Raw genomic sequence first — 14,615 nt, 5'->3', positions numbered from 1 at the left:
CTCCAAAATCACTGCAGATGGTGATTGCAGCCATGAAACTAAAAGACGTTTACTCCTTGGGAGAAAAGTTATGACCAACCTAGATAGCATATTCAAAAGCAGAGACATTATTTTGCCAACAAAGTTCCGTCTAGTCAAGGCTATGGTTTTTCCAGTGGTCATGTATGGATGTGAGAGTTGGACTGTGAAGAAAGCTGAGCGCCAAAGAATTGATGCTTTTGAACTGTGGTGCTGGAGACGACACTTGCGAGTCCCTTGGACTGCAAGGAGATCCAACCAGTCCATCCTAAAGGAGACCAGTCCTGGGTGTTCATTGGAAGGACTGATGCTGAGGCTGAAACTCCAATACTTTGGCCACCTCATGCGAAGATTTGACTCATTGGAAAAGACCCTGATGCTGGGAGGGATTGGAGGCAGGAGGAGAAGGGGACAACAGAGGATGAGATGGCTGGATGGCATCAGCGACCCGATGGACGTGAGTCTGAGTGAACTCCGGGAGATGGTGATGGACAGGGAGGCCTGGCGTGCTGCGATTCATGGGATCGCAAAGAGTCGGACACAACTGAGCGACTGAACTGAACTGAACTGAATATTTGTTCACATTGCTCAGAGGACAAGTATCCCACATATTTTAATTCTTTTGGATCCATGGGGTGGTCACCAAACCGAACTTCTTATTCCCTTTGTTCCGAACAGATGGGGCAGGGACGATAGGTTGAACGTTTTCTGGGGTCATCCAAAAATATTCATCCCATTTGTGGTAAAATTGTTCAAATTACCTAATGGATTGGCCCTTCTTACTGGCCATTGAGTTCTCATTCTTTTTATTTTTTTAACTAAAAGGTATAGTCTTTGGTTACTTTTGTAAGGCTTGCATTTACCTCAAATGTTACCCTATGGCCTTGATCAATTTGGTTAAAGTCCAGGTTACACCAAGTAAGAAGCAACAGGTTGTGAGTTACCAAGGAAGCAAACACTTCTTGTTGCTGTCTCAGAAATGAGCAAAGGGAGCTAAAGTCCCTTCCGCATAGGAGAGACGCCCACCAAGGAAGTCCGTCTATTATTGACAAAGGCATGGCTCCACAAACCTAACAGTTAGAAGGATTATGGAAGTTTTTATACGAGTGGGTCCAGGACAGGAACACATTATCCTGAGTTTGCAGTCCCGGTAGGGTAGTCGTGCCAATCAGGAACAGCAGAATTATTCACAGCAGCTCCATCCTGACTCTGTGGTCGCTGATGGAAAACGAAACGGGTCTTCAATGGTTCCTTCAGGTCAGGAAGGAAGGTCCCTTTTCCTCTGCTGCTGTCTTGAGCCGGGAGTGGTGAATCTAGGGAGTAATCCCCGCAACTTGAACTGCAGTGGGAGTGGTTAGCACAATAGCATATGGCCCTTTCCAGGTGGGGGATAATGTCTGCCGATTCCCATCCTTTACCCATACTAAGTCTCCTGGTGAGTATGGGTGTACAGTAGTACCTAAAGAAAAGGGAATTCTTTCTTTTTGAACAAAAGGGGTAATGTCATGGATTACCTTCCTCAGCTGTTCCAGTTGCCCCAATATCAGGAAGCATTTAACAGGAGGCTTCCAGTGTGCTGTTTTGGATCTGTCACGAATTCTCTGTTCCTTATTAGTTCCTGAATATTCAGGAATTAAGAAGAGAGGCAAGCCTCTCCTGGGGGTGCTGAGGAATCCAGGCATTTCCTTCATTAGTTTTTCTATACGGTGATAAGTACCCTCTTCCTTCTTATGAACCATATGGTAAAAGTGATTATTTACAACCCTCTCTCTTTCATATGGATGACCTCATCTTTCCTTGATAACTTGTAAGTTTTGATTTTATCTCTGCTGAAAATAGCTATTCTGTAAGACAGTATAAATACCTACACAATGTTGAATAAAACACCTTTGCTCTATCAGAGCTTTGGTCCCCGTGTCTCTCTCTCTCTCTCCCTCTCTCCCTCTCTCTCTTTTTCAGGCTGATCCCCTGGAGCACAGAGGCTTTCTGAGTTCGCTTTCCTGCCCAGGCTTCTAAGACCCTCTCGAGAAGGCGCTCTGCGCCTTCACCCCATCAAGAGGGTGCCTGAGGCCTCCGTGAACAGAGCAAGTCCCGTGCCAGTGACTTTATTGGCTTTCTGCATAAACCAAGGAATATCAGTCTCTTTCTCTCACCTTTACTTTCTTATCGGTTGACTCCGGACCACCAGGTTCCAGTCCATTAAAGGACCTCAACACCGCAACACCTCCATCCCTCCTCTTTGTAATGAATTTCCCTTTACTTCCCAAATAAGTAGGGGAGGCCTCCCGAACATTATCTCATAGGGGGAATACCTGTGCAACCAGGGCGGCAGAGGCAGGGGGTGGGGTAGGGGTGGGTGGTGGGTCATGCTGATCCTCTTTAACACTAATGGCAACAAGTCAATCCAGGGGGGTGCCAGTTTCTTACACCCATTTTGCCAAAGTCACCTTGATGGTCCGGTTCATTCTCTCAACCATTCTTGAGTTTTGTGGTCTATATGCTGTATATAGTTTCCACTTAATATTTACTGCTTTGCAGACCAGTTGGAGTAATTCAGCCACAAATGTGGGCTCATTATCTGATTCTATACTCAGAGGAAACCCAAACCTAGAAATAATGCCTCTCAGCAAGAATCAGGCCACTTCATTTGCTTTTTCAGTCTTGGTGGGGTAAGTTTCTACTCATCCCATAAAAGTACATACCATCATCAGCAAATATCTGTATCCTCGGCATGGCTTTACCTCAGTGAAGTCTACTTCTATTTTTTATTTTATTTTATTTTTTAAAATTTTTTTTCCACTTTTTTTTTTTTTGCTGTCGCATATTTTTTAAATTTTATTTTTTAACTTTACAATATTGTATTGGTTTTGCCATATATCAACATGACTCCACCACAGGTATACATGTGTTCCCCATCCTGAACCCTCCTCCCTCCTCCCTCCCCATACCATCCCTCTGGGTCGTGAAGTCTACTTCTAGATGCTTAAATTAAACCTTTTAACTCTAGGGTCCCTTATAATTGTATTCTGGGAGGCGCAGTCTCCTTGAGAGACGGGTTATTCTTGGCACATTGGTAGCTTCCATCTGCACACAAGGCTATTAGCATTTGCCTTTGCTCATGGAAATATTAAGCCATCCTTACAACAAGCCCCAGTAAATTTCCCTTATTTACATGCAGGATGGGCAAGGTGTGTGATGATTAAAATAAAAGCTCTAACTAACTTCACGAAACAGGCCCTCCTGGACACCGCAAAGGCAATCCAAGCTTTAAATGAAGAACGAATACAAATGAAAGGCAGTGATTCAAAATCGGATGGCTTTAAACATACTTATACCGCCCAAGGAGGGACACGTGCTATAATTTAAATTGACTGTGGTTCCATATATCCCTGATTTATCTGGCAATATATCAGCCATTCTAGACGACATGAAAAACTGGGTAAAAGCTATGTCTAAAGATAATCCTCCTTTTTAGGCGTCGGTATTTTCTTGGATCAAAGTTGATTGGTGGAGAATCTTAAAGTAATTATTTTGATAATCACTGTATTATTAATTTGGGGGCCTTGTATTCTCCAGTGTATAACTTGATGTGAAACCTCCGGACTGACAGTCCTGCTGTTGTAGCCACGGTTTCCGGGAAACAAACTCACTCAGAAGGACAATGCGGATAGTGGAGTGCAGTTTACTGCACCGGCGGGCCCAAGGCAGAGTCTCCTCTTAGCCAAGGACCCTGACCAGCATTTGTGAAAATCTTTTATACCCCATGTGTTCGTGTCTGAACCCACCACTCCAAATTCCTTGAGACTTACATAAACCAAGGAAAATACAATCCCAATAACCCCATCATTCACGTGCTATGTGCTCATGTGCTCAAACAGTCAAACAATTAGCCAATAATCAATAAACCCGAGGTTACACTCCGATAGATACAGAAAAATTTATGGCCTGTCTGGAGGAAGGGGTGACTAGTATATGTTTCCTCTTAGGCGATGAGTAACCTAGATACGCTCTTCAAGGTTCCCCTGTCTGGAGGGGGTCTTATCCTTCTGTTGTTGTGTTCATAGGCACTAAACACAGAGTTCAGAGTCCACTGGAAAGGTGGCCGAGCATGATCAGCATGAACAGGCCTAAGATGGAGTCCAGGCCCTATGAATTCCTTCTTCACTGCCGCAGTTAGTTACATAGTCCCCGTGTGCGATACTTACCCATGACTGATGCCTCTCATTAAAGATAAGATGAGCATCAAAAGGGAGGAATGTTTGGACCAGTGTGAGGAAAGCAGGAGAGACTTACTTCATCTTGAAGCCTGTTATCCATCTCAAAGACTGGATGTGAACTGTGCCTGTGAGGAAACCATTGCTAGTGAAAACCAGGTCTCCTGAAGACTTCCCTCCCTACAGATGACAAACAGAGATTGTAGTCGAGGTCAGGCAGCCCCTGTTAGATTAACCATGGAGACACCCCCCGCCCCCTTGAGGTATAACCATTGTTCCCCCCTTTAACCTTAATTGTTTGTTCTCCTAACACCTACTTGTTGTAAAACTCAATCACACACAACAAAGAGGTGGCTACCATGTAACCAGTCACGCAGTGGGGGGTTTAAAACTGGGCCTCTCAGAAACATCAGGGTCCTTGCTGGGAACTGATTGCCCTTGGGCCCCCTGGCGTAATAAACTGTACTCCACTGTCTTGAGTGTCCCCTGAGGTGTGTTTTGCGACTCCGGATTCCACAACAGTGTTAAACAAGGGCTAAAAAGGAGAACAACAATAGCCGTTAAAGGGCCTAGATAGGGAAGGAACCAGGTTAACTTTGGGAGGGCTTCCTTAAACTGTTGACCTGACAGGGGAGAGGAGGTTGCCCCTGCAAAGAAGCCATTATAATTGAGCCTGTATTTTTGTTAATGTCAGCATTAAAGTTCGTTCTACTTGAGTGTGTATATTTTTGTTAGTTCAGTCACTCAGTCGTGTCCGACTCTTTGCAGCCCCATGGACTGTAGCACACCAGGCCTCCCTGTCCATCGCCAACTCCGGGAGTTTACTCAAACTCATGTCCATTGAGTCGGTGATGCCATCCAACCATTTTGTCCTCTGCCGTCCCCTTCTCCTCCTGCCTTCAATCTTTCCCAGCGTCAGGGGCTTTTCCAGCGAGTCAGTTCTTCGCATCAGGTGGCCAAAGTATTGGAGCTTCAGCTTCAGCACCAGTCCTTCCAGTGAACACCCAGGACTGATCTCCTTTAGGATGGACTGGTTGGATCTCCTTGCAGTCCAAGGGACTCTCAAGAGTCTCCTCCAACACCACAGTTCAAAAGCATCGTTTCTTTGGCGCTCAGCTTTCCTCATGGTCCAGCTCTCACATCCATACACGACTACTGGAAAAACCATAGCTTTTGACTAGACGGACCTTTGTTGGCAAGTAATGTCTCCGCTTTTTAACATGCGGTCTAGGTTGCTCATAGCTTTTCTTCCAAGGAGCAAGCGTCTTTTAATGTCATGGCTGCAGTCACCATCTGCAGTGGTTTTGGAGCCCCCCTCCCCCAAAATAAAGTCTGTCACTGTTTCCCCTCTATGTGCCATGAAGTGATGGGACCAGATGCCACGATCTTAGTTTTCTGAATGTTGAGTTTTAAGCCAACTTTTTCACCCTCCTCTTTCACTGTCATCAAGCGGCTCTTCAGTTCTTCGTCGCTTTCTGCCATGAGGGTGTTGTCATCTGCATAGTTTTGTTAATCTCAGAGTTGATTTCCTTTAGGATTGACTGGTTGGATTTCCTTGCTGTCCAGAGGACTCTCAAGAGTCTTACCCAGCACCCACAAATCGAAACCGCCGGTTCTTCTGGCTCTCAGTCACCGTCCGCAGTGATTTTGGAGCACAAGAAAATAAAATCTGCCATGGTTTCCACTTTTTCCCCATCTATTTGCCATGAAGTGATGGGACCAGATGCCACGATCTTAGTTTTTTGAATGTTAAAGAAAAAAGTTGTTTTTAAGCCAGTTTTGTCACTATCCTCTTTCATCCTCATCAAGAGGCTCTTTAGTTCCTCTTTGCTTTCTGCCTTCAGAGTGGTATCATCTGCATATCTGAGGTTGTTGATGTTTCTCTGGGCAATCTTGACTCCATCTTGTGAGGCATAAAGCCTGGCACTTTGCATGATGTACTCTGCATATAAGTTAAATAAGCAGGGAGACAATATTTTACAGCCTTGACATACTCCTTTCCCAATTTTGAACTTTATTGTACCTAGGTTCAATAAGTAAGACCCTATTATATCTTTTGCGAGGAAAATAACTTGATATGATGAAAGCTTAAAGTAAATGTAAATGAGATAAGAGCTTTGGGTAAGCTCTTAAAAAAAATTATATTTTAGAGATGTCTACTTCAAATGATCTTTCCAGATATTTGGTAAAGTCCTAGAGTTGTGCTGAGACTTAACTGATGGAAGTAAATTAATTAACTAGGTAGTTTCAAAAAAAATAAGATACTGAGACATCAATTACTAAATAAACTAAGGTATTTAGGAATACTAATAAAAAATGTTTGAGCTACACATAAGTGAAATTCTCAATCAGTGACATTGAATTCTGAAGAAATAGAAGTTCACGGCCAGTCGCGACGCTTAGTGCGTTTTACTAGACATACACACAATATTACATCACAAAGACAACTGGATTTGAAAGGAACCGGTTTCCCCTGGACTGCTAAATGTTCCGTTCTCCCCATTGAACGCCGTTATTTGAAAAAAGGTGTACAGGCTTCAGCCGACCGCCAGACCGGGGCTGGGCAGGACAAAAGTTAGGCAGGCAGCCGAGCGCGCCGGGTCCCAAACACGTAGCGGGTGGGAGAACAGGAGCGGGAGGCGGACGTCGCTTCCCCCAGAGGGCGCCCGCCGGCCGGTTGGCGGGGCCGGACGGCGTGGGAGGAGGGAGGCGGGGCCTAGGGCGGGGCGTGGGCTGGAGGGAAGCGCGGGTTCCCGTGACGTCACGGACGGGGCGTGTCGTATGTAGATACCCGAGCGCAGGGGCTGCTGGGCCGTCAGCTGGTGCTGAAACACGATACGGTCTCCCGTGGCGTGGGAGAGAACTGAGGAGTTTCTGCTTGAAAGTGCGTGGGTGCGCTGTGTGGAAGGTCCAAGAAGGGTCGGGGATGCGGGGAGGAAAGTGAGCGTGTGTGTACAGTGCAGGGCGTCTGAGGTTGCGGTGGGGCGGCAGGCGGGCAACTCATACTTACCTGGCAGGGGAGATACCATGATCACGAAGGTGGTTTTCCCAGGGCGAGGCTTATCCATTGCACTCCGGATGTGCTGACCCCTGCGATTTCCCCAAATGTGGGAAACTCGACTGCATAATTTGTGGTAGTGGGGGACTGCGTTCGCGCTTTCCCCTGGTTTATTCTTTGTGGCTAAAAGCAGGTAACAGTGGTCTGTAGTTGTAATCTTAGGAGTGTTGTTGAACGTGGTTGCCCGATAAAGAGTACCAGGACCGTCTTTTCGCTTGTCGAGAGACTTTCCTGAGGCGCAAGACACAGCCAGAGAGGTCCGTTTTCTGGGCTAGGCCCACGAAATCAGGATGGCGCCGCGTGGCGGACTTCTCGAAGTCTGCCGGTCTTGGGCGGCTCTGCTACTAGCTGTTTTCCCACCCGTGTCCTGCTTTCGGAGGCTTCAGGTCTTGCGTGGTCAGCTGCCTTGCTTACTTTGCACGCACTAGTCTTTCCTGGAGATAGTGCTTAGATACCATCCCACCCACCCCTTCTCACCCCAAGCGGCCTCTTCGCGTTTCTGGATCCAGTTCTCTCTTCACCCCCGCCTTTTCTCTCTAGGCCTTCTCCTGTTACCTTCCCAGTCAGAAAGCCGTACGTCTGTTTCAGCCTCGATTGTGCACCTGACATGCTTCAGTAGTTGGCAAACTAGGAAACCTCCTTAACATCCCTTCTTAAATGGCAGTAGAAGTCGCACCTAACGTTTTTTTGTTCTGTTTTGTTCTTTTTTTTCGGTCAAAAGTAGTTTTCCTTTTCTTCCTATGTGAAAACATTGAACTACAGATTAGAAGAAAACCCCAGGTCGAGTTGTCGGCAGTTTTGTGGGCTATTCGACAACCCCTTTCTCAGGATGTGTTGTGCTCACTTCTGATTCACAAAGGCCTGCTGGCAAATAGAAACCACTGGGCCAAACAGAAAAGGCAGGACCATGGCGGGAAGGGCTGTCCTCCCCCTCGTGGCTGCCTCGGGGACCGCACGCGTCCATCCGCTCAGCCCCAAGAAGCCTCTGAGATCGGAGGAGGTGCTGGGAGTGGGGTGATGCAAAGAAAACTAACCAAAAAGCACACAGGATGCAGATCGAGGATCTAGATCATTGAAAGTGAAAGTAGAACATCCTACTCTATCTCCCCAACAGCGGGAGATTTCCTTGCTCAAATATGAAATATCTGCACCAAGACCAAGGTTAATTTTTAGTGGCTTACTGATGCGCCGAAGAATTGATGCTTTTTGAACTGTGGTGTTGGAGAAGACTCTTGAGAGTCCCTTGGACTGCAAGGAGATCCAACCAGTCCATTCTGAAGGAGATCAGCCCTGGGTGTTCTTTGGAAGGAATGATGATGCTAAAGCTGAAACGCTAGTACTTTGGCCACTTCATGCGAAGAGTTGACTCGTTGGAAAAGACTCTGATGCTGGGAGGGATTGGGGGCAGGAGGAGAAGGGGACGACAGAGGATGAGATGGCTGGATGGCATCAGCGACTCGATGGACGTGAGTTTGAGAGAACTCCGGGAGATGGTGATGGACAGGGAGGCCTGGCGGGCTGCGATTCATGGGGTCGCAAAGAGTCGGACACGAATGAGCGACTGAACTGAACCGATGAGAAAACCGGTTTCAGGAGTGTTTAACAGATTTCCTCACCCTCAAGGTTGTGCACGCCGTTAGGCTCTGGACCCCTGATGGAGGAGTTTCTGACCCAAAGAAGCCGATCAGTAAATAATACCGTGAGGAGGACCGGCTTGGGTATTGGTTTCCAGGCCTGTCAGACACACCGAGGTTATTAGGAAGACATTGGGGGTGGGTCTGCAGTTAGGAACGCAGCTTCCGGGGGGTGCGGGGGTGGGGCCTCCTTTTCAATCATGTTGCCACCACTGGCCTTCCGGTTTGACCTTGGGCCGACTCCCATTTGCTAGGCCAATTTTGCAAGTGTCATATGAAAGTAATAGTCATAAAGTACTTCATAAAGTTCTTGTGTAGATTAAATGGGATAATCAAAAATACACCTGTGGCTTATATTACTTTGAATGGATTATGTCCTGATAGGAAACAATCAAAGATGAACTTGTAACTCTGCAATAAATTGTCTTTGTGAATGTAACATCCATTCAAAGTAAATTCGTATTAAAGAATTTTAAAAATGTAAATGGAATTTGTAAAGCATAAGCCCACAAAAAGGGACTTGCTTGTAGCAGCTTTGTTCGTAATAGTCCCCAAATTGAAAACATTTCAAATGTCCATCATGAGGTGAATAGATATATAGGATTGTGACATATTCACTCAAAGGAATAGTACTCCTCGCTAAAGTGGTACAAATACCTGATACATGGCAACAGTCTGGATTACTCTCAAACGCATCATGCTGAGTGAGGGAAAAAGAACATACTCTGTGGTTCCATTTATGTGAATTTCGAGAACTGAAAAATCGATCCAGAGAGACAGGACCGAGATAACTGATGACCTGCGTCAGGGAGCCGCAGGGGGGACTGACTGCAAAGGGGCACAGAGGACAGTCTGGAGTTCTGGAGATATTCTTTTTCCTTGAACAGGATAGTGGTTCCATGGGTACGTTCGTTTGTCAAAAGTCATCAAACTTGAAATGGATGCGTTGTATTGTTTTCAAATTATACCTTAAGACGTTTGATTTTTAAAAGTAATGAGAAGAATCATTCCCAAATTTAATGTCTTAATTAAATTATTATTATAAGCCTTAGGGAATCCTTTCAGAAAAGCATCTCTCGTGTAGACAATTTAATTGAAAGTTCAACAATTTCTTCATTTTTCTTTATTTTTCTTCCATGAAATTTATGCACTATTAAGTTGAATGCTTAAAAATAGAATCTATAAGAGCTCTATTTTATAGAAGTATGGTGGTGGTTTAGTCACTAAGTCGTGTCCAACTCTTGTGACCCCGTGGACTGTAGCCTGCCAGGCTCCTCTGTCCATGGGATTCTCCAGGCAAGAATACTGGAGAGGGTTGCCATTTCCTTCTCCAGGGGATCGTCCCGACCCAGGAATCAAACCCGGGTGTCCTGCATTGCGGGCAGATTCTTTACCAACTGAGCTACGATGTATTTTTTTCCTCTCTGTTGATATACCGAAATGACTCCGTCAATATGTAACTACCTTAACAGAAGTTATTTTTGAATTTAACATGTCTCAAAGTTTTACATATTTGTATTTTCTGCATCATTTTAATTTTATAAACTAAGCATATATATGTTTTGCCAAAACTTAGAATAACAGTAGTTAATTCCGGGGGTCGGGACTACGGGTGGCAGCTTATTTTCTTACATACATATATTTAGACAGAGTGCCTGAAGAACTGTGGGCGGAGGTTCGTAACACTGTACAGGAGGCAGTGATCAAAACCATCGCCAAGAAAAAGAAATGCAAAAAAGCAAAATGGTTGTCTGAGGAGGCCTTACAAATAGCTGAGAAAAGAAAGGAAGCGAAAGGCAAAGGAGAAAAGGAAAGATATACCCATCTGAATGCAGAGTTCCAAAGAATAGCAAGGAGAGATAAGAACGCCTTCCTCAGGGAAAGACTAGAGATCTCTTCAAGAAAATTAGAGCTACCAAGGGAACATTTCATGCATGGATGGACACAATTAAGCACAGAAACGGTATGGGCCTAACAGGAGCAGAAGATATTAAGAAGAGGTGGCAAGAATACACAGAAGAACTATACAAAAGAGATCTTCATGACCCAGATAACCACGATGGTGTGATCACTGACCTAGAGCCGGACATCCTGGAGTGTGTAGTCAAGTGGGCCTTAGGAAGCATCACTACGAACAAAGCTAGTGGAGGTGATGGAATTCCAGCTGAGCTATTTCAAATCCTAAAAGATGATGCTGTGAAAGTGCTACACTCATTATTCCGGCAAATTTGGAACACTCAGCAGTGGCCAACAAAGGTCTGTCTAGTCAAAGCTATGGTTTTTCCAGTAGTCGTGTATGGATGTGAGAGTTGGACCATCAAGAAAGCAGAGTGCCGAAGAACTGAAGCTTTTGAACGGTGGTGTTGGAGAAGACTCTTGAGAGTCCCTTGGACTGCAAGGAGACCCAACCAGTCAATCGTAAAGGAAATCAGCCCCAAATATTCTTCGGAAGGACTGATGCTGAAGTGGAAGCTCCAATACTTTGCCCACCTGATGCGAAGAACTGACTCGCTGGAAAAGCCCCTGTCGCTGGGAAAGATTGAAGGCAGGAGGAGAAGGGGACGACAGAGGACGAGATGGTTGGATGGCGTCACTGGCTGGATGGACTTGAGTTTGAGCAAGCTCCGGGAGTTGGCGATGGACGGGGAAGCCTGTTGGACACGACTGAGCAACTGAACTGAATGCCTGTTACGTGACTCCTCTTGGGTGTTTTTTCAAAAGAAATATACGGACTTAAATTTCTTGTCAAGCATCTTTACGGTTTGTGTTCCTCTTTGGTAGGATATCCTGTGGAGCCAGGAAGGCTTCAGTTCAAATTCCTGCTTTCAAATCCCACTCACTGACTGACTTGACAAGTTACTTAACCTTTCTATGTCTCAGGTTCCTCATATGTGAAATGAGGATGATGACATGATGCAAGCCTTTTGAAAGGATTAAGTGAGTAAACCCACTTAAAACTTGTAGACCATGCCTGGGCACTTGGCGCTTTGCATGTCTTCACTGGGTGTAAGCTCTTGCATTTTGGGAGCAACACTGCATAAAGATTGGGTGTGATTTTATTTGTTACTGACACTTTTCAGTGACTGTGAACCTTCCTAGAGAGACGAAAGCAGTGACCTCCTGGGCTGAGAGGATCTGCCAGTTTGTTTACCACCTCATGTGATCAGCTCATCAAAGGGGGACTAATGGTCCAATTGCTTGCTTCGAGAATGCCCCCCCCAATCCTTTTTTTTTTTTTTTTTTTACGGTTTTACAGTGGAAAACATTCCTACACATGATACTAGACCCAAAATTTTAAAAGCTTGGCACATATAATTACATAAAAATTTAAGTTGGACACACAAGCAGTGAGTTTTACTCATATAATAGATAGGTATACATTATATGCAGTAATATATGTACATATATATTATATACAGTTATATATATATATACACAGAGAGAGAGAGAGGGAGAGAGTCAATTACATATGCCCCAAAACTTGTTATGGGAGAAAGTGGACCCTGATCCCATCCCACATTTCTTTTTTTTCCAAGAATAAACACTTTCGGTTCAGGTAACCAACTGTTTGGCTATTTATCTCCTTATCTCTAAATAAATACTGACGCTCCGGTTTTCCAGTTTCCCACCCCAGGCCCTGCAGACCGGCCTGCAAAGGGGAAAAGTGGAGTGTGTGCGGTTCCCTGCCCGCCAGTCATCCCCAAAGCTGCCGCCAGGACTTCCACTCACCTGCAGACTCTGCACAGCCCACCTCACCGGCTCCGCACGGAACCCGCGAAGGAAACTTGGCCAGGACAAATGCCAGGCCAGCAGCTTTGCGATTGAGGGTGAACCGGGTTCCCGGACGCGTCAGTAAAGGGTGGGAACTGCTCCAGAGTGAGGCGCTCGCTCTGGTCGCCCCAACTCAGCGACCGTCCCCGCCGCGGTACCCGCCCGCTCCTCTCCCTTCCAGTCCCTTTCTCCCTTCTGGCTCATCCTCTCTTCTCTCCTGCCCTTGCCCTTCCTCGGATCTTTTCGCCGGCCTCACACCTTTCTTTTCCCGTCCTCCAAAGACAGCTGCGTCATTGAGTCCTTTGTAACCGCTGAAAGTTCCAAAATACAAGCATCAGAGAGATGCTCCTCAGCACCGCGAAGGGAGCACTTTCACTGGCTTTTCAAGTCCATCACGGGCCTCATCCATATTTTCCTCCCGAGCAGTAGAGGACACAAGTGGGGCGTCTTCTCGGTGGAGCAGAGTCCCGGCAGGACGAAGGGGGCCCGGCCGGGGGTGCGGACTCCGAGCGGCTCGTCGCGCCTTCGGCCCCGGAGCAGCCTGGCCGGGCGGCCGTGGGTCAGGGACCTGGGGTCTCCTCAGACGCCGGAATCCGCGACTCCCGCTCCTCTTTCGGGCTGAGCTTGGGACCAGAGGACGCGATTTCCAGGAGTCAAGGTTCAAATCTTGGCCGAACAGCGGCTTTGCGTGCCCAGCGGAGACTTAGGAGCGAGAAACTCTGAATAAAATCATAATAAACTGGGACAAGATCAATTAATATTCGGAATGATAGAGAGCCTGAATAAAACACAGTTCATTCCAGTCAGGTCTGGAACCTTCCACCCGAAAGCTGCCATCCTGGTTGATCAGCGACATCGCAGCCCCTCCCCGCCGCCATTTACGCACCGGGACTACCGTGCAGTTACAAGGCGTGCGGTGTGAAGCCCCCTCGTGGGGCAGGACTCGGTGGGCGCAGCCTCTGCCTTTTACCCCCGAGACCCAGGGGACCCGACGAGGGAGCGGCACTGGCTGGGTCGCTGCGCCTCTGGCCGAGGGGGCGGGGCGGGGAGCAGGAGAGGCGCCGGCCCTCCGATGCCCAGGGATGGGCAGAGCCGCCCGGGCCCAGCGAGGACGCCCCCGGTCCCGGTCGGTCCCACACCTGTCCGCAGGGTCCGTGTGAGCTACGCCGCTGGGGGTCGCGGGAGCCGGAAAGCAGGTCCTATGAGGGGAGTAAAACGTGTCCTTCTTGTAGTTAAACAGAAAGGTCCCACCGAGATTTGAACTCGGATCGCTGGATTCAGAGTCCAGAGTGCTCACCATTACACCATGGAACCCCTTTGAAAGCCAACTTCCTTCCATCGCCAGAGAAGGGTACCTGCTTCTTTAGGCTCCATACTCCCCACCCATAATCTCAGGGAAGTTCTTCCAAGGACCCGACAAGATCTGAATACGGATGACCCGCTTTGGTGTTCATCCCTCTTTGATTTCCCTCTGCTCCTCTCCTTTGACTGACATCTCTCAGTTCACTGGCACCTCAGAAAATGAAGTAAACGTTCCACTCTGGGTTTCTGGTCAGGGAAGGGCCCCTTAAGTCACCCTCATCAACCGCATATTCTGCCTCGGTTTGCCAGAGTGTCCCATGCTGAGGTAAAATTTCTGCAAATAAGAGTGTTATTTTCCTTTCCTTTGCCTTCACCCTTTCCCCAGAGCCCAGAGAGGGCAGGTGATCGTCAGGGCAGGAGGTGGGATCTCCTGGGTCCCTTGGCTTTCTTGTAGCACCCATTACACTCCAAAGCCGCCGCCTCCGCCTCTTATGTGTAATATATAAAGTGTGTGGAGCGCAAATGAAGGCAGGAGAACTCTCCTTTTCTTCTCCATACAGTTCTGATTTGGGGGGTAAGCTTTTCTCCCAAAATTTGTCAGGTTTACAGTATAAGGAA

General features: G+C 47.0%; 2 non-coding genes across 2 annotated transcripts; one reads left to right on the top strand and one right to left on the bottom strand.

Annotated features, from left to right (window-relative positions):
- The first annotated feature begins 7,234 nt into the window (after positions 1-7,234).
- Positions 7,235-7,398, top strand: LOC133245473 (U1 spliceosomal RNA). Its single transcript, XR_009735729.1, has one exon. It is a non-coding gene; the product is annotated as a U1 spliceosomal RNA (small nuclear RNA).
- Positions 7,399-13,937: 6,539 nt separating this feature from the next.
- Positions 13,938-14,009, bottom strand: TRNAQ-CUG (transfer RNA glutamine (anticodon CUG)). The gene has a single exon. It is a non-coding gene; the product is annotated as a tRNA-Gln (tRNA).
- Between the last annotated feature and the right edge of the window lie 606 nt (positions 14,010-14,615).

This window comes from Bos javanicus, chromosome 3 (assembly GCF_032452875.1).
Source record: "Bos javanicus breed banteng chromosome 3, ARS-OSU_banteng_1.0, whole genome shotgun sequence".
In the NCBI taxonomy this organism is placed as follows: domain Eukaryota; kingdom Metazoa; phylum Chordata; class Mammalia; order Artiodactyla; family Bovidae; genus Bos; species Bos javanicus.
This window is presented reverse-complemented; position numbering and strand designations above follow the sequence as displayed.